Source organism: Jatropha curcas, chromosome 6 (genome assembly GCF_041381405.1).
Source record: "Jatropha curcas cultivar XTBG-Jc1 chromosome 6, XTBG_Jcur_1.0, whole genome shotgun sequence".
Lineage (NCBI taxonomy): Eukaryota > Viridiplantae > Streptophyta > Magnoliopsida > Malpighiales > Euphorbiaceae > Jatropha > Jatropha curcas.
The window spans coordinates 14,718,666-14,741,448 of record NC_143156.1 but is presented as its reverse complement, the minus strand read 5'-3'; the positions used below and the strand labels follow the sequence as shown (position 1 = coordinate 14,741,448).

The 22,783-nt window shown below is 29.9% G+C and overlaps 1 long non-coding RNA gene and 2 other non-coding genes across 3 annotated transcripts; 2 read left to right on the top strand and 1 right to left on the bottom strand.

Moving 5' to 3' along the window:
• Positions 1–4,126: 4,126 nt before the first annotated feature.
• On the bottom strand, positions 4,127–4,210 carry TRNAL-UAA (transfer RNA leucine (anticodon UAA)). The gene has a single exon. It is a non-coding gene; the product is annotated as a tRNA-Leu (tRNA).
• Positions 4,211–14,947: 10,737 nt separating this feature from the next.
• On the top strand, positions 14,948–15,021 carry TRNAI-AAU (transfer RNA isoleucine (anticodon AAU)). The gene has a single exon. It is a non-coding gene; the product is annotated as a tRNA-Ile (tRNA).
• Positions 15,022–17,072: 2,051 nt separating this feature from the next.
• On the top strand, positions 17,073–20,517 carry LOC149495594 (uncharacterized). Its single transcript, XR_016321202.1, has 2 exons — positions 17,073–17,446; positions 20,322–20,517. It is a non-coding gene; the product is annotated as an uncharacterized LOC149495594 (long non-coding RNA).
• Positions 20,518–22,783: the final 2,266 nt, after the last annotated feature.

The window sequence follows — 22,783 nt, the reverse complement described above, 5'->3', positions numbered from 1 at the left end:
TCTTCTACGATTTTGTTTGATAGTTGCTTGAAAATGGTGGTTATAACTTTGCTTCCGATTTTTAGAGTCTATGCACCATGGTGATTAGAGGAGTGAATGTAGTTTCTGTCGTTTTGAATTGTTTTTTGTTTTTCTTTGTTGAAGGAGATTTCCGTTTGTAAGTGATGCCATTTGTGAGGATTTGAGTGTGATGATGTGGATTTATTAAGGTTACTTTAGGATTTTTAGTTTTATTTATGACCAAAAATGACACTCTCTATTTTAAAAGTTTTTTGACATTTTGTTAATATTAGAATTTAATTTCTGACATTTATTAATTTGCCTCAATTTTTATTTCCATATTTTCATGTAAAATTATGTAAACTTAGTTAATCTTAAAATGTCAGGCTTGGTCCTATGTTTTTAGCCTGAAAGCTTACCCGAGCTCTTAACTTTTAAGGGATAGGCTCAGGCCTGTGAGCTATCTGGCTCATCATCCACCCTAATTAGAGTTGGAAGCTACTATAATTGCTGGTGACCTATTTGAGATATGGTTTGATAGAAGCTTATTGTATTTCCTTTAATTAGTTTAACGAGCTGAGTTCGAACCTGTTTATGGAATTCATAAGCTAAATTGATAACGAAGCTTTTGAATTGGCTAGATAATACTAATTGAGATCGAGTTTGAGTCCAATTTATAAACAAGCCATAATGTGCATAAGCGCACGCATATATATATATATACTGTATTATTTGTAAATGTCATGTTCTACACCATGAAGTATTCAACAGAAAATAATTATCCTCCTTATGCTTGATTACATGTCTCCTTCGGTGCGCGCATGGACTCATTTAGACAAGTATCTATAAAAAGAGGCCCCTCTTATGTGAGTTACTAGATTTAGAACGACAAATTATAAATTAAGATAATGTAGATTTAAAATCGTGTGAAACATGTTTTTTTAATTCTTAATGGACAAGAATTAATGTTAGGGCATTACATGATTAATGTAAATGCAATTAGCGTGAGTGTCTAAATCTTGTCGAGTTATTTCAGGTTCCGTTTATTTTTCAAAAATAACTTATTTAAGAAAATTTTCATATTTTTTAATATTTCAGAGTGTTTTGAAAAATCAGTTAATAGAAAATATTTTCTTGATTAAAAGAAAAATTACATTTTTTTGAAAAAAATATTTTCTAATTTTTGAAAGAAAAAAATATTTTCTGAATATTAATTAACTTATTATAATCCCATAAACACACGTGTTAATTCACTAATTATCAGTAAGTACCATCATTGCTCGTCAATTATCACTAACCATCAGTATCGATTGCCATTGGCCACTATTTCCGCTTACCACTACGGTTATCACTAACTATTGGTGTTTCAATTTGTAATTTTTTATACTTTTTCTCATATTTAACAATAAAATTTTAAAGTATAAAATTTCTATAATTATAATTACTTTGCTGGTTTTATAAATTAAAGACTTTAATATTTTTTAACTAATCTTCAATATTATAATCAAACAGCAGAGCAAGAGTTATTTTGAAAATAATTTCTAAAGATGGGTTATTTTTCAAAAATAAATGAAGCCTAAATTATTATTATTATTATTAGGATCCGCGCAATGCGTGAAGCAATATTAAATGATGAAATAATCTTTTATAACATCATTCAAAAATAGTAAAATTTTATAATAAAATGATCTTATACTGCATCATAAAATAGTATCTCATTAAGATAAGCTAACAAAAAATTACAATACTAGGATATGTCTTGTTAAATATCCTGCGAAACTTTTTACCAAAATATGCAATAGCAAAAATCATGCATAGTATGACCTAGCAGTATCAAAATGGGTTGGCATATTAGGTTCAACACGGATTTGCCTAACACACGACATGATTAGGGTCAATACTAACATAATCAGTTTAATAATTGTGTTAAATTTATCGACACGAACACGATATGAAAATTAGGCACGTGACACAAATACGACATGTTTAACCCGCCTAATATCATAAATAGATAAAGTGAATCGTGTTGACCCATATATAATCTCTGTAACCCGCTTAATATCGTAAACAGGTTAAGTGGATCGTGTTGACCTGTATACGATCCACTTAACCTGCTTATAATATTTTAAATTTTAATCTATTTAACTCCGATTATATTTAAAAATACATTTTCATACATAAAATGTATAAATTCTTTAAGATTCATAACCAAAATAAAAAAGTAATACAATAATAAAATTTAAATAGGTTTTAGTTCGAGTATTTACATCTAACATTAAACTTACCTCTTTACTTTTAAATAAATGGTTCACTTGCCTAGCTTGTGTGTCAACCCACGACACGACACGTTTATATTCATGTCATAAATGAGCGACTTGTTTATGACACAAATCTGTTTAAGCTCAACCCTAACCCATTTATTTCGTGTGTTCTGTTTATGTGTCATGACCCATTTCGACACCTCTAGTATGACCTACATCAAAAAATGCACACACACACTATTAATGTACTTTTCAATGGTGATAATAACTTTGAACATTTAACTAATTATATTAAAATAAGAAATTAAGTATTTTTTATATTTATGATTTATTATAAATGATTGTTTATTTATTTGAAATATTAATGTATTATACTTATTTAGTGTAGTGTGTCCTAAGCGTGTGGATGTCCTATTTTTTAAAAAATTATCCTATCGCATACATTCCGGTGTCTTGTATCCCTTGTCCGTGCAACTTAGCTCTTGATATATGAGACTACTCCATACACCAAGATAATCAACCAAAGTTTTTTTTTTATTACCAAGAAAAAATGAAGTGTTTTTTTTTTAAATTTGCTTTTGTCTTTTTGTCTTTTTTTAATTAATGAATTATCAGAAAAAATAAGAAGCAACTAAATTTTTTTTTAGAAAAAACTTATGTGATTTTTTTTGGATATAAAAGAAAAATAAAATTAATAGAGGAAATAAAATGCAGAAAGTAAAGAGTTGGGATTAGAAGTCAATTCTTCCAATGATCAAGTTTCGTCAAACCATAACTCTAAATGGGAGGGAGAGTTTATTGGATTAAAAAGCTCATGAACAAGGAACAAAAAAAAAAATTAGGTCTGTCCAATTTGTTAAATGCTGACATTTTTCGGAACTAAATTTAAGAAAAAAAACTTATATTACTTATTTCTTTTGGATATAAAAGAAAAATAAAATTAATTTTCTCTATAAATTTATTTTTATAATTTTTTTATTGTCTTTTTAATTTGAAGAGATAATTATCTGAAAATATTAAATAACTTATCTTTTTATAATTGTTGTCATTACAATTTATCTTTTTACAATTATGCAAAATAACTCTCTTTTTATAGTTGGTAATACGGGAGACTTATACTTGGCTGTCATTTAAAATAGACTTCTCTACTTTTGTATATTATATAGATTATTATTATTATTATTATTATTACATTGGTGAAGAATTTTAATTTACTATATCATAGTGTGCACAGGTTGAAATCTAACCCCTTCAAGAATTATATGGATCAATCATTAGGTTTGTGTGTGTGTGTGTGTGTTTTTTTTTTTTTTATTTATGATATCTTTATGTAAGGATTTACCTCATTGGTAATTACTATATTAGATTTTTTAATAATTTTTTCAATTTCTTTTTCTATATTAAAGAATTTTCTAATTTCCCACCATTATAGATATGGATAGTATTGAGATAATAATTCAATAATCAAGTTCTTTAATAATGCATGAGCATAAAGGTTTAAATCATGATAATGCCTTCCTCAAAAGTTTTTTGATTTATATAAAAAAATTACAATATGTATGAATATTAAGGTATTATTTACATGTGTACCTTATATTTATAATTAGAAAATTATAAAAATAGCAAACAGATAAAGAAAGTCATATCAAGATGTGAACATATTAGTACTATAAATAATAACAAAAAAATCCAAAATATTGTTTCAATTTTTTTCTAAATATAAATTTGATAAAAATAAGAGAGAATATGATAAAAAGAGGGAAAAAAAAAAACAAAAGGATGAGGAAAGTGGAAGAGTAGTCCAATTTGAAACATCTTAGTATTTTTCTAAAATTCTAAATTGGAAAAATTATTTGAATTAAAATTGTCAGAAGTGCCATTTGAACCCACGCCCTCTCACGAAGACCAGAACTTAAGTCTGGCGCCTTAGACCACTCGGCCATTCTGACTATACAATTTTAATTTCTTATATAATATATTCATTTTTTTTACCTCAAAATTAGTAATCAAAATTAGTTAAAATAATTAAATTTTTATTAATTAACGTATAAAATATAATTTTTATTGCAATAAATTATTTATAAAATTTTTTAGTAATAATATATACATTTTAAATTATTTGTAGTTGTCACGACCCGATTCCATGGGCCGGACCGGCACTAGGGCCCAGGTAAGCTTAAGGCCCCCGAGGCCCGTAGTCAGCCTGAAACACTAGAATCTATTATCTCGGTATAAATTTCAACATTCAGCCCATATGATTATGAAAAATAAACCTCAATATTTTATTATTTCTCGGCCCAAGTTTATCTCCTACAGCATTCCATAGTTCGGGCCCAATTTACAATACATCACATTCTAATATGGGCTTACAGGATTAATTTGTCTATGTTAATACACGACTAAATATATGTAAATCTTACAACTGCGGAGTCACTAACTGTTTGGTATACATGGCTTTTTATACACATAATTACATAGTAAAATAATTATGGAACTAGGAAAATTTCTCTATTGCCCTGCGCCGAAGAAACATAGCCTAAATCGAATTAAAGAAAAACTTACTTCCTGAAAAATCAAACAAGACATGTGAGTTTTCTAAGGAGTAATAATTATTGCACAACACACGCAGTCACACAAATATGTAAATATTTCAATCTAGTCATCCGACTAGTTATATACTCACGCAGCCAGTCACACAAATGGCACATACCAGCACTCACACGTAATGTCACTTTCAAGTAATCAAGCAAGTGGTAATTAGTCAGTGGCACCACCTGAAACCCCAACGAGCCGTCCTCACACATGGCTCGCCCTCTCGTACATGTGCACCAGGGAGCCGATCCCCCATACGGCCAACTGGTCTAATCCTCACTGACCATTCCTCTCTCGTTTCTTTTCCATATCAACAGGAGGCAACCCGGTGGTCTCCATCCAATCTAGATCATCAAGTGCTCACAACAGGAGGCCACCCTGTGGGCTACAATCAAATCTAGATTATCAGGTGCGCAACAACAAGAAGCCATCCTGTAAATCCCCATATAATCTATATCATCAGGTGCACAAGGGGGCGCCGATCTCCCATTTTCCCGGCCGACGGTCAAGTATCATATCGTATTCAGGATCCATATCACAGACCGTCCTCACAATCCCATGGTGGTCCACTTCATCCCAATTCCACACAAACAAAGCATAGCATTTTCACAACACAATTAATCAAACATTGCAATCAAATGCAGACATATTGATCAGTTGAACATCGTAATGCAATGCACAATTAGACATCCACTCTCAACTGCAATTAAATAATTAAATAAATACCATCAACAATAAACAACAACAATAAAATAAATGATAATAATAAACAATAACAATGAAAATAATTAAATACTTAAATAATTAAATGAATAATAAAGATAATAAATAAATAATTAGAGCACTCTATTTATTATGCATTAGGTTATAGAAATAATTCTAAATAAACTTTTTAATTATGTTATTAATTAAAACTAGTTTAAGTTCTAACGAAATTTCGGCAGCACCTCCCCTATAATTTGGACTATCCACCTGTTTAGATAACACAGTGTTATTATATATTTATCAATCAATACACACAACCCATCCGTCGGACAATCGATCAACTCAAATACCCATCCGCCTCCAATAGTATATCACCAATCAACCATAATTTACAAATTAAAATACCTTCAACTAATCTAGGAATGTTATCAATAATTCTTTGCTTAAGTTATATAAAATATCATTAAACATTTATTAAAGTTCTAGACTAACTATTAAGAACTGACATTTCAATTAAATTACAATTTAATAAATACTTCTACTAGATAACCCAGCTCGAAACTTAAACATATAACTAAAGCTTCATAAATTTCTCCGTCTTGACATAAAGATACCACTTCTAGATATAGCTAAAGAGTTTTACAATTGAATCGTTAAATTTGCAAGAATATTGCTATCAAGCAGTAACCAACACTAACCAACATAAGAGTATTGAAAATATAAATATATATACATACATCTGTTTCCATACCAATTATTTAAAATGGTACGCAGTACCTGAAATAGCTACTGCGCCCAAGAAGAATATATTTTTCCTTAAACTTGAGCTCATATCGCATTAAGAACTTGGTTTATGACTTCGCATATTCATCCCAAACACTATAATTCAAGAAATCAACTAAATAATTACTGCTAGCTCAAGGAATTCAAGATTTCCTATTTAGTACCCATAATATATCCCCTGGTTTTGCACTTTTTTTTTTTTTTTTAATAAAAATTCAGTTTATAACTCATTCAAATTGGAAACAATTCAATTCCTCCTTCCTAGGATATCGAGAACTTGACCATATAGCTAACTAGTTATTTTTAACCTAAAGAATGCTTAATTCTTCACAAGGATTTATAATAAACGCAATAATCTAACCATCCTAATATAGGAATTATTTATATACCGATTTCAAGAGCAAAAATTCAAAATTTCTATTCACATTCGCCTAAACAGTAGCTAAATTTATAAATTCCTGCAATAGATCAAGTACTAGCGATAATGTTGCTGTCATAATCATGCTATATCTATTCTTAACTAAAATTCCCTTGTTCATGCTAAACTTATCCATTAACTTAGCTAATAATTTAAGCTAAATTAGAGAATCAAATTTTTCCTTAAAAAAAATGTATGACAGTAGGAGCTAGGGTCTAGATTTATGCAATAGTTTTATTCACGATTCAAAACCTCCATCTTTGATCAAGGAATTCATAAATTAAACTGATGAATGTTGGGGATTGACTTACTCAGCTGGAAAATGTCGGAAACTTGAAGGTGAAAGCAGATGACGCGACTGTCTCGAGTGAAACGGAATCGCGACTCGCTCGTGATTCCCATGCTTCGCCAGAATCGGAGACGAAGAAGGAGAGGGAGAAGCTCGCCGTCGATGAAGGGGAGGACTGGAACCGTTCGGTGGTGACAAGGTCGCCGGAAAATCAGTGGAGGGAGGAAGAAGAGAGGAGGGTCGCGCGCGCTTGCCCAAGGAAGGAGAAGAAAAGAGGAAAAAAAAAAAGAAAAAGGAAAGAAAGAAAGTATGTCGGTTTTCTAGATCATTCCGGTTCAATTCGAACCGGTTTGATCTGATTCAACGATTTGGCTCAATTTGCTTGGTTTTCGAGTTTTTCGCTTGGTTTTCGAAAAATCAAATTGGTTTACGGGTCCAGTTTAGCAATAATAAAATACTAGCTGGTATAATCTCATTGGTTGAAATAAAAAATTTAGTTTTTAAATGAAAATTCTACGAAATTAAATTTTCGGGTCGTTTCAGTAGTAGTATAAATATTTTTATTAATAATATAAGTATATTGTAAACAATTAATTAGTGATATTTAAATTATATATATTATATCTGTACGATTAATTTTTATTATATCCAAATAGTGAACCAAATTAAATTTTTATTATATTCGATTCTACAAAATTTGATTTGGTTAAGTTAATAATTTTGGGGTATTAAAAACTCAGATCGGTATAAAAGTTCGTTTTATTTTTTTTTTATATACTAAAGAGGGGAATACCCAAAAGATAGGAATAAAGGCACTTTAGTACCTAGAACTTGTTTAGCAGATAAAAAATGTCAGATTTGACCTTTTGGATCAATTTAGTCCTTAAACTTTTATAAAATGATTAAAAAGATCTAATTTCACTTTTTAGGCTAATTTAACCTCCTGAACTTATTTAAAATGATTTTAAAAAAATTATATTTGACATTTTGAGTCAATTTAATCTCTAATTCTTCATTGCACTTATGTGCCAATCAAATTTAAATCTTATTTAGACGCATGTGAGAGTCCTAATTGAGAAGAAATTAAAAGCATAAACAGTCTTCTATCTCCAAGAGATTTCCTACTCAATAAAGACTCTATTTCCTAAACGAAGTCGGAGTTTTCCTGTCACGACCCGTTTCCATGGGCCGGACCGGCACTAGGGCCCAGGTAAGCTTAAGGCTCCCGAGGCCCGTAGTAAGCCTGAAACACTAAAATTTGCTATCTCAATATAAATTTCAAATATTCAGCCCATATTACTAAAAAAAACAAACCTCAAGATTTTATTACATCTCGGCCCAAATTTATCTTTTACAAAATTCCACAGTTCAGGCCCAATTTACAATACATCACGTTTCTAATATGGGCTCACAAAATCATCTCGTCTATGATAATACACGACTAAATGTAAGTAAATTCTACAACTGCAGAGTCACTAATTGTTTGATATACATAGCCTTTTATACATACAGTTACATAGTAAAATAATTATGGAACTAGGGAAAATTTCTTTAGTGCCCTGCGTCAAAGAAACGTAACCTAACTCGAATTAAAGAGAAACTTACTTCTTGAAAAATTAAACAAGACATGTGAATTTTCTAAGGAGTAATAATTATTGCACAACACACACAGTCACACAAATGTGTAAACATATCAATCTAGTCATCCGACTAGTTTTATGCTCACGCAGCCAGTCACACAATGGCACATCACCAGCACTCACAATCATTAACATCTTCATATAATCACATCACGTGGAAATTAGTCAGTGGAGTCACCGAACCCCCGATGAGCCGTCCTCCCACATGGCTCATCCTCTCACATGTGCACCAGGGAGCCGATCCCCCATACTGGCCGACCGGTCTAATCCTCACTTGACCAGCCCTCTCATTGTTTTTCTATCCTCTCTTTTCTTTTTCATACCAACAGGAGGCAACCCGGTGGTCTCCATCCAATCTAGATCATCAAGCGCTCACAACAGGAGGCCACCCTGCGGGCTGCGATCAAATCTAGACTGTCCGGTGCGCAACGACGAGAAGCCAACCCGTGGTTAACGGTAACGGTAACGGTAGGTGCACACGGGGGCGCCGATCTCCCATTTACCCGGCTAACGGTAATCATATTGGATCCATATAACGGTAACGGTCTCACAAACCCATGGTGACCCACTTCATCCCAATTCCACACAAACAAAACACAGCAATATCACAACACAATTAATCAAGTATTGCAATTAAATGCAAGCATATTAATCAATTAAACATCGTAATGCAATGCAAATAACTACATAAATAAATAGTATTAACAATAAACAACAATAATAAACTAAATAACAATAATAACAATATTAATGGAAATAAATAAATAAATATGTAAATCATTAAATGAGTAATAAAGATAATAAATAATCAGAGAACTATATTTATTATGTATCGAATTATAGAATTTATCTAAATAAGCTTATTTATTATGTTCTATTGAAATTTCGGCAGTACCTCCCCTAAAAATTGGACTATCTACCTGCTCAAATATCACAATATTATATATATTTATCAATCAATACACACAGCCCATCCGTTGGGCAATCAATCAATTTAATTCCCATCCTCCTTCAATAGCAACGTCAATGTACTATACTAGGCTACAACTTACCAAAAAAAAAAAAATAAAAATAAATTGAAATAACTGCTGCCAAATCCAAAAGTCTAGGCTTTATGATTAAATTTTCATATTTTACAAACTAGCTAACTCACTACGCTACAAGGACTTAATTTATGACTTCAAATACCCATCCCAAACATTATAATTCAAAGAACCAACTAATTAATTGCTGCTAGCTCAAGGAATTCAAAATTTTCTATTTAATACCCAAAATATATCCACCATTCTTTAATCATTACTAAAATTCTAGATTAGGCATTACGTACCAATGTTTCCATTAAATTGCAATTTAGTAATCTCATCTTTTAAGTAATCCAATACACAACTTAAACATATATACCAACCCCAACAAGTATAAGAACATCAAGGAAAATATGTATCCGTTTCATGTTAACCTGTTAAAAGAACACAACATATTCAAGATAGCTGCTGCCCGCCAAAAAGATGTATGTTCCTTAACTCCTAAACTTATATATATATATATATAACACATATGCATAAGTTCAACTCATTCCCATCACAAATTAAAATCCCAATCACATAATCCATATCAAAAAGAGTTTAAGGCAAAGAGACTAAAATGGCTACTGCCATTCCAAAATTCTCAACTTCTTCCACCTAAACCTGCAGTAAATTTATTGGTTGATTTATATGCATGTTAAATTGCGATTCACAATCAAAAATTTTTTTTTTTTTAAGAGTAACGCTTAAAGTTCCTTTCAATACTAACAGTAGCTACCTAAGGGTTAATTCCTAACATTCCAATAATACTACAAATCATAATCTCAAATGAAAAACTCAAGAAATAAACTCAAAAGGATTGAATCAAGGCTTACCATCGACTGAAAGAAGCTGGAGTCTACCCATCTTGCAATGGAGTCGTCGGAAAATCGGGTTGAAGATGCGACACGATTTCCTGATCAAACGAAGTCGTGGGTTCCCTGCAATAGTTGTGTTCACCAGAGACGAAAGGAAAGAGATAGAGAGAGAGAGAGAGACCGGAGCTGCTGCAACGAGGAGGCGACGAAAAGGAAGCGGTAGCCGAGGCGCTGGTCTCCTGCCGTTGCTGCGTTCGCCGTAACGAAAAGGGAAAGAGAGGAGAGGAGGCTGGTGCTGCAGTGAGGCGGCAGCATGGCAAGGATGCGCGGCGAGGAGGCGCTGGTTCTTGTGGTCGGAAAACCAGAGAGGAGAAGCAGCGAGGTCGCGCCAAAGAAGAAGAAGAGAAAGAAAAAAAAAAGAAAGAAGAAAGGCGGTTTCTAGCAAATTCTAGGCCATTCCGGTTCGATTCAAACCGGTTTGGTCTGTTTTAGTGATTTAGTCTCATTTCGTTTGATTTTCAAGTTTTTCACTCGGTTTTTGGATTATTCGTGTGGTCCTCGACAAATTAAACTGATTTTCAGGCCTGGTTCAGTTTATTTTAACTGTTTAGTTCAGTTCCATAATATTTTCTCTATTTTCTTGATAATAATAATAAACATATTAATAGTAACAATATTTGGTTTTTAGGATAATTAATTTATATATATTCATAATAGGTTAAGTTTTGAGGTTTCGTATTATTTCTCAAAAATTTTAACTGTTTACGAAATCAAAATTTCTTTTCGACATTTTATTTGGGCTTGGGCCCAGCTCGTGAAACTTTTGGGCTCAAATTAGAATTGTTCACTATTTACGGCCCATACCGTCAAAAATTCAGATTTTTGGTTTAATAAAATTCTAAAGTTTTGAAAATAAAATTACGGGTTGTTTCATTTCCCCAGAAAGTCTATAAAAGGAGAGAATCCATCTCTGGTTCATCCATCTTTTATTCTATTGTTTTACTCTTTCCAAGACTTTAAGTGATCAAGATTTGTGTCAAGATTCAAGGAAGTCGTTCACGTTATTTGTTGACTAGTTTTATCTCTAAAGTCTTAATCTTGTTTTTACTTTTCATTATTCACATTGATTATGGAATTATTTTCAAGTTTAATTGAGTGTTAATTTCTTTTTCCAATTTATAATATTAGATTTATTTTTCTTTGTTCAAAGTATAATTCATTATTGAACTTAATGCTTCCAGACGGAGTTTCTCTCCTAGATTGATTTATTTCATTAATCCCAATCGGGAGAAGGGTTTTTCATATGAAAAAGGTAATAAATTACATGAAAATAATAACTTAATGCGTAAGCTATATGGTTTGACTCATTGGGGTTTTCATAAGTTAATGACCTTAGGTTGTGAATTCACAAAAGAAACCATAAAACTTAATAATTTAATTCATGTTTGATTGCATTATTGGAAGATAAGTAATTAGATCGAGTTAAAATAACTAACAATACATCGGGAGAGCTTGTTAGTGATTTTAGGATTGTTTCTCCTACTTGAACAATTAAAATTGATTATCAAACTAATAAAATAAATTGGATAGAATTAAGTGAAATCAAAATCCTTAGTAGCTTTTAATCCTTGATTTCTTATTATCAAAAATTGCCTTGCTTAATTTCTTTTTATTCTCTTTTATTTGTTGAAGTTAATTTCTTAAAATAATTTCCCCTGATTGCTGTTTAAATAATAGTAGATTAACATAATTTTGGTACTTGGTATACAATTCTCGTGAGAGTGATACTCTACTCATTCTTTATTACTTATCGCGATTTCGTACGCTTGCGAAAAATCACTATCAAATAACTCAAGATTTTATTTACTATCACTATTTAATAGCAAGTATTTAACATAATACATATGCAAAATCATAAAAAATAGATTAATTAAATTAAAATATAAAAAATAATGCCAAGTCATCACTTTAAATATCTAATCTTATGCCATGTCAGCTTCCATTACCTCTCTTTATATATATATATATATATATATATATATATATATATGAATACTACGTATAATGATAATATTAGTTAGAGTAAAACACTATGACGTCTCTAAATTATAGTCGAACTAACACTTACGTCATTCTAGTATTAACAAATAGCTTCCTTACCTTTCTATCTCGTCTTATAAATAAGTCATTCCATCTATTTTAAGTCAAAATCACTGTTAAAAATTAAAAAAAAAATAGAAAAGAAGAAGAGATAATATAAGCAAATCCCCAAGCTACCCTTATCATAAAAAGCAGAAAATCCCTAAATTTTCATATTAAAGCAAAAAAAAAAAAGTTACATGGGTGCCATTGATTGATACATCACCTCTCATTAGATCAAACTGCCATATCACAATCTAAAGAGAATTGATGTTAGTAAGCTTGGATAAAATTCAATTTCGAATCTAGCTTTGGAGAGAGCCATCAACGCTAGTGTTGGAGAGAGAGAGGAAGATGGTAGAGAAGGTGTTTGATTTTTCACACTACAAGGGTGATTTGGGTATCTTTCTTTTTCAACGGTGATTTTGACTTAATAGTGGCTGGATACTTATAGGATGGAATAATTAGGGAGTTTAAAACTACTATATATATATATATATATATATATAAAGCAAATATTTTTTTTTTTCAAGAAGTTGACATGTGGTGTAGTGACACATAAGATTCTTAAATTTTGGTCATGCCATATAGGATTATAATGCCACATAGGACTTTTAAATTTGATAATGCTTATAAATATTGATATTAATTGTCATTCAATTATCATAATTAATATTTATTAGTAGTAAATAATAATAATAATTATTATAATATTGTAACTTATCTTTCTCAATTAAAATTACACAATATTGGTATTAAGTATCATTCAATTATCATATTAATATGTATTAAATAATTAAAATTATTATACTATTATAACATATTTTTTAATTAAAAATTATAATAATTTTGATGTTGATTATCGTATTAATATGTATTATAACTTATCTTTTAAATTAATATTATTATAATATTGATATTGAATATCATAATTATCGTTCATAATTATCATTTATTATGATGAATGAAAATTTTAAATTTAAAAGAATTAATAGAAGAGGTTAACGATGAAAATATTTATTAATAGTTTTATTGATAATGAATATTCAAGTGTTTCAATATTTCTTTGTCTTAAAATTGCAATATATAGTTGTCTTTATTAGTTTTAATGATAATGATAATACATTGAATTGCACAATAATTGCATATTATTGGACTGTAAATAGAGAGAGCTCTTTGAGGTTAGGTAAGATCAACTTTTCTTTCTGTAATTTTAATAATTCTTATACAATTTCTTTTCGGCAGTGATATATTTTTTTTCTTCTAATTTCTGTTACTCTATTAAACTAAGAAAAATTTCATAAATTATAAGAGAAACTCGGTTATATCAAATTATCATTAAGAATGATATATATATATATATATGTGTGTGTGTGTGTGTGATTGAATTTCTATTATCCATTTTATTTTATTATTTTTAATATCATCTAAGAAAATTTATTAATTCAAAAATAAATTAAATCAATGATTTTTGAATGGATATTTCTTTTTCTTTCAATTTTATTATAGATATTAATGTTTGTATAATTAGTTTAATGTTTTAAATTTGAAATAAATGTTCTTTAATTTAAACAATGTTCGTAAAAAAAAACAAATATGAGATTACAAATAATTTAAATGATAAATTTTTTCTTAATTAAATTATATATTTTAAAATATTATTAGACAATATATCTAATATTATAGATAAAGATATTTATTATGCATAGCACAGGCATGCTGCTAGTATATATTTAAAGCAGTCAGATTTTTCTCTGGTGTTGCCACTTAGAATTCCAAATTAATGACATGTAATGCCTTAATTGTTTATCTTTATTTTTATTTGAAAATAAATTAATTTATAATCGTTTATTGATTGAATTAAACATTCTTAAATGTAATTGATTAATGAAATGTTAGAGAATTAATATGATATTAAGTAACAATTTATATATATTTTAATAGTTGAATACATAAATTCACCTATAAACTTTTTAATTTTAAATTTATGGCATCCTAAACTTTGTGAATGATCTATCGTATACTTGAACTTGTAAATTTTAATATTTTTTAATAACATAACAAAATAAATTATATATATATATATATATATATATTCTTTTAATTTTACTTTACTTTTTAACGATCCATAGCATGGGGATACTGCTATTTAATTTGCAAATCTTGATGCATTTTTTTAACAAAAAAAACTGATAAAAGGAAATTTGGATATTAATATAAAATTCAAATTATTCATCAATTGGCCTATTAGCTCAGTTGGTTAGAGTGTCGTGCTAATAACGCGAAGGTCGCAGGTTCGAGACCTGCATGGGCCATTTTTAAAATTTTTTTTTGTTTATTTTAATGCAATGTATGCAATGAAACTAATGTTTAAACTAATTTATAAGGCAACACAATTTTATGTCATTTATGCAATGAAAATAAGTTTAAAACCAATTAATATACAATTTATTGTTCATACAATGTAAATTAGTTTATATTATATTTATAAGGTAACACAATTGCTATTGCTAAAATATCAAAATATGCAACAAAAATTAAAATTGATTTTTAATTTTAAAATTGCAGTAGAATTGGATCTACAAAATCCACTTCTTGGGTCGATCTCGAAGCTGCTTTTGTGCGCCATTTATCTCCGCTCTCCTTTCTCAGTCTATACGAGAGGTCTTGTACTAGTTTGCAATGCTTCTCATCTGGTCAGTGATTTATTATATACCTTTTTATTAGTATTATATTTACGATTTTACCCTTTTTTATTATTGGCAAATCGCGAGTATTTCTGCCTTCCTCCTCGATATAACTTTTTAAAGGGATTGCCTAATTTAAATTTATAAATCAAATTAATAAAAATTTTTTGTCGAAATAAATTTTAATATAAATTTTTTTTGGAAAAAAACGAGGCACAGACAGATTTCTTATGAACGGAGATAGTATTTGGATACGGTGGCTTTGTGAGTGTTTTTTTTTGTCCGTCTTTTATTATATGTCTCTCAACACTTCCAACCTCCACGTTTGGGAAATGAAATACACGTGTATGTTGATTTTTCATTTTTGGACAGACTGGCCGCATATTTTGGTCATTGGTCTACAGTTTACTGTTCTAGGCCAATGGGGCACGTGCAATACAGTGGTCAATTGGTCATTTTCTTTAATAAATTATAGGAAAAATTATGATTTTATGTTCTTGGCATAAACAACTGTCAAATTTACAAATATATCTATGTATTTATTAACTTCTTTTTCCCTAATCAAAATTAACTAATTTTACTTTTCTGTATTTAACAGAAAAAAGCATAAAAAAATTAATAGATAGTATCATATATTTTAAAATTATATATTTTTTAAAATATAAAGATAAAGTCATAAATTTTGATATAATACACAAATAAAATAATATATTTTTCCAAATTATATATATGGGTCAATAATCAAACACTAAAGGTATTTCAGTTAGGTAAATCTGATGAAACATTAGGAAATTTAATAATTGATTCAAATTTAATATAGAAAATCCAAATTAGATGAAACATTAGGAAATTTAATAATTGATTCAAATTTAATATAGAAAATCCAAATTAACGAAAGCTAACTCCTGTGCTGTACATTACAAATTTAATTTGTTGTCATATAATTGTGGCAATTAAAGATTTATACCTGGAAATATCTTTTTCATTTTCTCGTTTTTATAATTTTTTTATATTAAAATTATTTTTTCTCCTTTATTTTGGGTTTTAGGGAATTTTACATTTTTGGGGAGTGAGATTCCCTTGATAAGGATGAATCAGCGTCGGATTGCCGCGTGGCCTAAAGGAGGGATGTGGGACCCTTATTTTCGGTTGTAGTAATTCTCTCGTGGCGATAAATGGGAAGGGGGGGAGGTTAGGTCTGAGGTTAAGATAAAATATCGTAGTGAGAAAAATGTTATCGTGTCGTGTGATATTTGAAGAGGAAAGGAGGAGGAAGCTTCTTGATGGCAATGTGATATTGCCACGTAAAAGAAATGGTTAGTTGCAGCTTCCTTATTTGCCATTTAGATTTCTGGTGCACAGGTGGGGCGTTTAGTTGGCATTTTCTTGAATGTAAAGGAAATTATTATCCACGTGCATGTCACGTGCTTTCTGGCCTCTCTCGTGTAATACTCACATTGGTTTCAGTTAGGAGGCTACAGGTGCAGGGTACCGCATACGAGTCAGCCAGGAATTCAGGATCAAAACTAGTGAACTTCTCCTGCCTTTCTTTTTTTTAAAGTATGCATACCCTTGAAAATTGAAAATCGTCCTACTAAATATATATTTATTTAATATTTATTTATATTTTATATATGTATTTCTGCTTTTTTAAATACAGCACATAGATATTCTTTTGATATTTTCCTATTTTTGAATTCGCAACTTTTTTTAACTCAATCTTATTAGTCAATATATTAATACACTAAGGCTTATTAAAGGCAATCTATATAGGGCAGAAAGTAATTTAGCAATTAGATAATTGCCAAAGGAATATAAATTTTTAATTTATTTTTGTCTACATGAAAATGAAAAAGTTTGGGACAGTCGACTCATCGTTTCTCTGCTTCTCCGGCGAAACCAGCCAAGGATCGGCCGGTTGAGCTCTTCCATCCCCTCTAGCGACCTCCCGTGGCTGGCCAAGCTAACGCAGGCAGAATCAGATCTCGGCAGTAGAGCAAATTTCGGTCATTTTAACCGAAAAATTCCAATTTCCAGCTCGTTTTACAGCTAGGTAAGCTGATCTCTAGCTTCCTTTTTGCATATTTTGTGAATTCTTCATGCTAGGATATGGAATTTCATGTATTAGTCAAGCTAGAGTAAGGATTAAATTCCCAGATATTCTATATATGCAAATTTTAGGAAAAGGTTTGATTTTCTTTACTAACTATAGTTAAAACACATTCTAGTGAGTGTTTTGAAGTGATTAATTAGCTTTAGATTAGAATTGAGTAGTGAATTTAAAGTGGCAGCCTGTAGCTAAAGAAGATTATAGTTTTTGTTGAGTTAAGTCCATATTTGGTGGTAGAACTATGTCTTTCATAATTTGTTGTTAATGTAAAGGTTTATTGATCGAGAAAGAATAAAAATGAGAATTCTCTTGAAATGTGTTAGAGTCCCGGGCTATGGATCTGGTTATGGGGCGATGGGTTAGAGGTGTGGTAGGTGTTTAGGTGTTTGGGTTAGGGTTTTTCTTGTGGCGACCTATGGTGTTAGGGAAGTCAGGCTCTAAGGAGGGAACCTGTAAGCCTCTTGAGACTTGAAGTGCTCAAAACTTGAATTGATTTTTGGAAGCATACCCTTCATTGATGTTTTTATTGTTTAAATACAGAAAGGAAGTATAACAGCATCCTACATCAAAGAAGCACTACTTCAACATGGAGGAACACCCTCCTCAACAAACAACATGAAACGGAAAGTAGAGGAACACCCTCCTACAAAACAGGAAATATTCAAACCAACAACTAAGAACAAATAACTGAAATAATTGACTAATTCAAAAACTCAATTTGTGGTTGTTTGGACCTGGACCCATGAGAATAACGGGTGTAGACTTGCAGCGGTTTGGTAACAAAATGCAGCAACTATTTTTAATTATTCCTATAAAGTATTGCTGGATATAGTACATATGGTGCTGTAAGTTTAATTTTTATAAGGGATTGGTTAGTTGGTGGGTAATCTATGATTTCAGTATAAGAGAACTCTGAATTTTTGTATATTGGCAGCAACTACCTTGAGATCTTTTGTTGTTTTAGAAGGGCAGATACATATAACAAGTGTACTTTTAAGATTTTCGTATTGTTTTGATGTGTGAAAATGTTCAATTATAATTGATACGCAGTTAAAATGAGTTAGTACATACAATTTTGCTTGATGAGGATAATGATTTACAGGTCAATAAGCTGAATCATGAGACCTCAGTGAGTTAGTACATACAATTTTGCTTGATGAGGATAATGATTTACAGGTCAATAAGCTGAATCATGAGACCTCAGTTAATTATGACAAAGAATATATAAGTTATAGATGTATATGATTGTTAAGAGTGTACAGTTGGATAGTTTTAACTAGTAGAATTGAGGTTAAGCAAATAGTTATTTTCACTTATTTGCTTATTTATTTATTTGCTTAACATTATATGGTAAGTTAAAGTTTGGCATTGACGATTAAATATTAATGTGATTGCTTTGGATGGAGAAAGGGAAATAAATTTGTCTGATTGCCTGACAGATGGGCTGCATGTGTATTGATTGAAAAGTATTTAGTGTTATTTGATATTGTCTAAACAAGTAGAAAGTTCTATTTTTAGGGGAGGTTTTGCCGAAATTTTGGCAGAATCTTAAATGATTATACTTAATAAAAAGGTTGTTAGATTTATTTAGAATGATTTCTTTACTAATAAGGACTATTGCGACTGATATAGCAACCCCGAAGAGAAGGAAGGCACAAGCGTCATTCTCAACATCCTTTCCCCTTGGTTTTTCAGTTTCAATATACATCAAACCCTTAAGGAACAAAACCCTACTTCTCTGCCTCTTCCTTTGATCTTAATCTAAAGTACCTTAACCATTACCTTGTCTTTCCCATTATTAGGAATATGACAGAACGAAAGACCAAGGAAAGAAAGAAGAATACACCAAAATACAGGTGCTGCAACCTAAGGCTAAGCCCATATCATATAATACAAAAAACTCTTAAGTAAAGCCCAACTATTTGAGTTATTTTTAGTTCCACGCGAGCTGTGGGCCATATCTTTAATTCATTCTTTTCTTTCCCTTCAATTCTACTTTGTATGGATTATTCAAGATCGTCTTCTACTTTTGCAAATCAGAACTACGATTAGAGTATTCCCTTTCTTATTGTTATGAGTTATAATAAATAGTATATTATCATTTGCATCGTGCATGCATACATTATTATACGATGTTACAAGTTCTTTCTCATTTATTTATTACTTATTTATTTATTTATTTAGTTTAGAGAGTAAATATTCATTATTTTGTACTTGATTTATATATGTGAATATTTGAACATCTACATAACAATGTTTGTTTATTTAATGTGCTTGCATTTAAATGCAATACTTGATTAGATGTGTTGTGATGATGATATGCCTTGTTTGCGTGGAATTGGGATGAACTGGGTCACCAATGGGTTTATAAGGGCGTTCTACGATACCGTCGGCCGTGTATGGAGAGATCGGCGCCCCCGTGTGCATCTGATGAGATGATTGATATGGATAAATCACAGAGTGACCTCCTATTGGTAATGGAAAAAAAAAGAGAGAATAGAAAAAAAATGAGAGGGTTGGTCAATTGAGGATTAGACTAGTCGGCCATGCATTAGGGATCGGCTCCATAGTGCACACAGTTGAGAGGATGGGCCATGTGTGAGGATGACTCATCGGGGGTTTCGGTGACGCCACAGACCAATCTCCACTTGTTTGATTATGTAAAGGTGTACTTCTCTGTGGGTGCTGATGTTGTGCCATATGTTTGACTAGTTGTGTTCATTTTAGTATTTTAGGAAGCATTTCGTGTGAATGCTTGTGTTATGCCGTAATTATTATTCATTATAAAACTCATATTTCTTTTTCTTAATTTTTCCAGGAAGTAGATTCTTCTTTGTCCCAGCTAAAGCTCTGTTTCCTTCACTGCGAAGCTAGAAAAGTAATTTCCTGATTCCAATAATTATTTACATTGTCAGCATTATGTATAAGAAGTTATTTATTTCTGTTTGTTATTGAACTCTGCAGTTGTAAAAATATTAAGTCACTTGTTATATATATGGATATTTGTATTTGAATTAGGGCCTTTAATGCGGTTTGGAATGTTATCTTTACATTGAACTGTCTAGTTGAATATTTTCATTGGATTTGTCTTCTTGAAATATATATATATTAGGTTTGTCAATTGATAAACAATGTTCTAGGCTGTACTATGGGTCTCAGTGGCCTTAAGCCTACGTGGACCCTAGCGCTGGTCTGCCCAACAGAAGCAGGCCGTGACATTCTTCCTCCTCTGTACCATGTTCCTCCTTGATCGTACGATCCCATAATACTCCTCAATGGAACTATTCTGATTAGCTCCTGCAGCACTACTAGACGCCATGCTAATACATAAATTGCAAACAAATCAAACGAAGGATATCGTAGAACTTACGAGACAAGAGAGTCTCAAAGCTTGTCATACAAACCAGGAGACAAGAGAGTCTCAAAGCAATGATGGATACCGTAGAACTTACCAGGAGACAAGAGAGTCTCAAAGCTTGTCATACAAAGGAGAGATATTACTCAATAAAAGGGAAAAAATAATTATATTTTTTATATGTAATTTTATTTTTATAATTATACTTTTTATAATATGTATCATATATAAGTCTAAAATACAATGAAATATATTTAATATATATATATATATAATTTCTTATTTGGCATAAACATTATATGATAAATAGCTAATGTATATATATATATGTAAAAGAAATTACATAATTAATTTTGTCAAATTAAAATAACAACGATCGAAATATTGAACAGAATATATTTATTTACCATAATTTTTATTCAAGAGTATGTTTTTACATAACTATCTAATAATATTTTTATTTTATTATAATTAACAAATTGATTTAGTTAAGGATATATATGGATGTATGTGCGTCTTCTAAAGAGCAAATACATAAATAAACCGGTAACTAGTACCCGAAATGTGTTGGTACCGATCCCATTATTCATTTGCTAATTGGAAAACTATCTACACTTGCCAAGTAGCAAATATATACAATATCCAATAGTAACACATGAATAAACTGTGGTAGAATTCAAAATTTTTCGTTGACAGAGAACTCTTTTCTTTACCCTTAGATTCAAAATATCAAAATACAAGCCACTAGATTTAAATTTAACTAAAAAATTTGTTACCTACAAAATAAGCTATAAGGTAAAATACTTCACCCATCACATAATTTTCTAGATTGACTCGCATACATATTAAGACAATTAGTTAATATAGCTAAATTATATTTTTGTTTTTTCCTAATACACCTTTATGTTAATATCTATTAAAATTAAATTATTCATATTAAATTATTTTTAAATTAATTAAACAATAAACGTTTGAGTAATAGAGTTTTCTTGGAAGATTAAAGGTTACTCCCCCCGTTCCACATTAATAGCAATAACCGAGCATTTCACTTTGTTCCACTTTAGATTCTAATTTATCATTTTGAGGGTATTAATATTTTTTCAATTTTACCCATATTTATTAGATGTAATTTATTTTTTATTTTTTATTTATTTTTCTATTTTAGTTGTAGTTAAATTAAAATTTTGACTACACACAACTAAAAATTTTTCATTATATCAAGACATGAAAAAATGAAATGGAAGTTCTATTATAATGCTAGTGCTTTAATATGAGATATAATTAGCGTTGGTTTTGTATTAAAATTAAATGAAAAGTTTTTAACTCTAATAAGGGAAATCTAAACATTCTACTTTGTATTTTAAGAAAATCAATGTGTTCCAATCATTTTTTTGATTCTTATGCAAATATGAAATATTGTTATTAGAGTGGAATAAATGGAGTAATATTTTAATTTTATTTATATTTAGATTTAATAATGATAATAAAATGATTTGACTATTATTTATTCACGAAGAAACATATTAAATAAGGATAAAATAGTAAATTTTAAATATTCTTCACTTCTAAAATAACAATTTGAGACGGATGAAAAAGATAAATAGCACTTGAATTATGGTACAGAAGGAATATTAATTTTTATACTATATTATTATTATTATTAAATATAAAGATAATTGTACTTATTTGGTGAATTTAAAAACACTCTTCCTAACACACAAAATGAAAGCGAAAAAAAGATAAAGCAGCAACTATTCAATATCAAATTCAATTACTCCAACATAAATTATTTAAAATTTTCATAAATAAATACAAATGTATATCCTATTATAAAAATATTGGCATAATGCATACATTTACCCATATACTTTATGTAAAAATCTTTTGGCACCCTTAATTTTTACTTTGATTTATTGAACAATTCA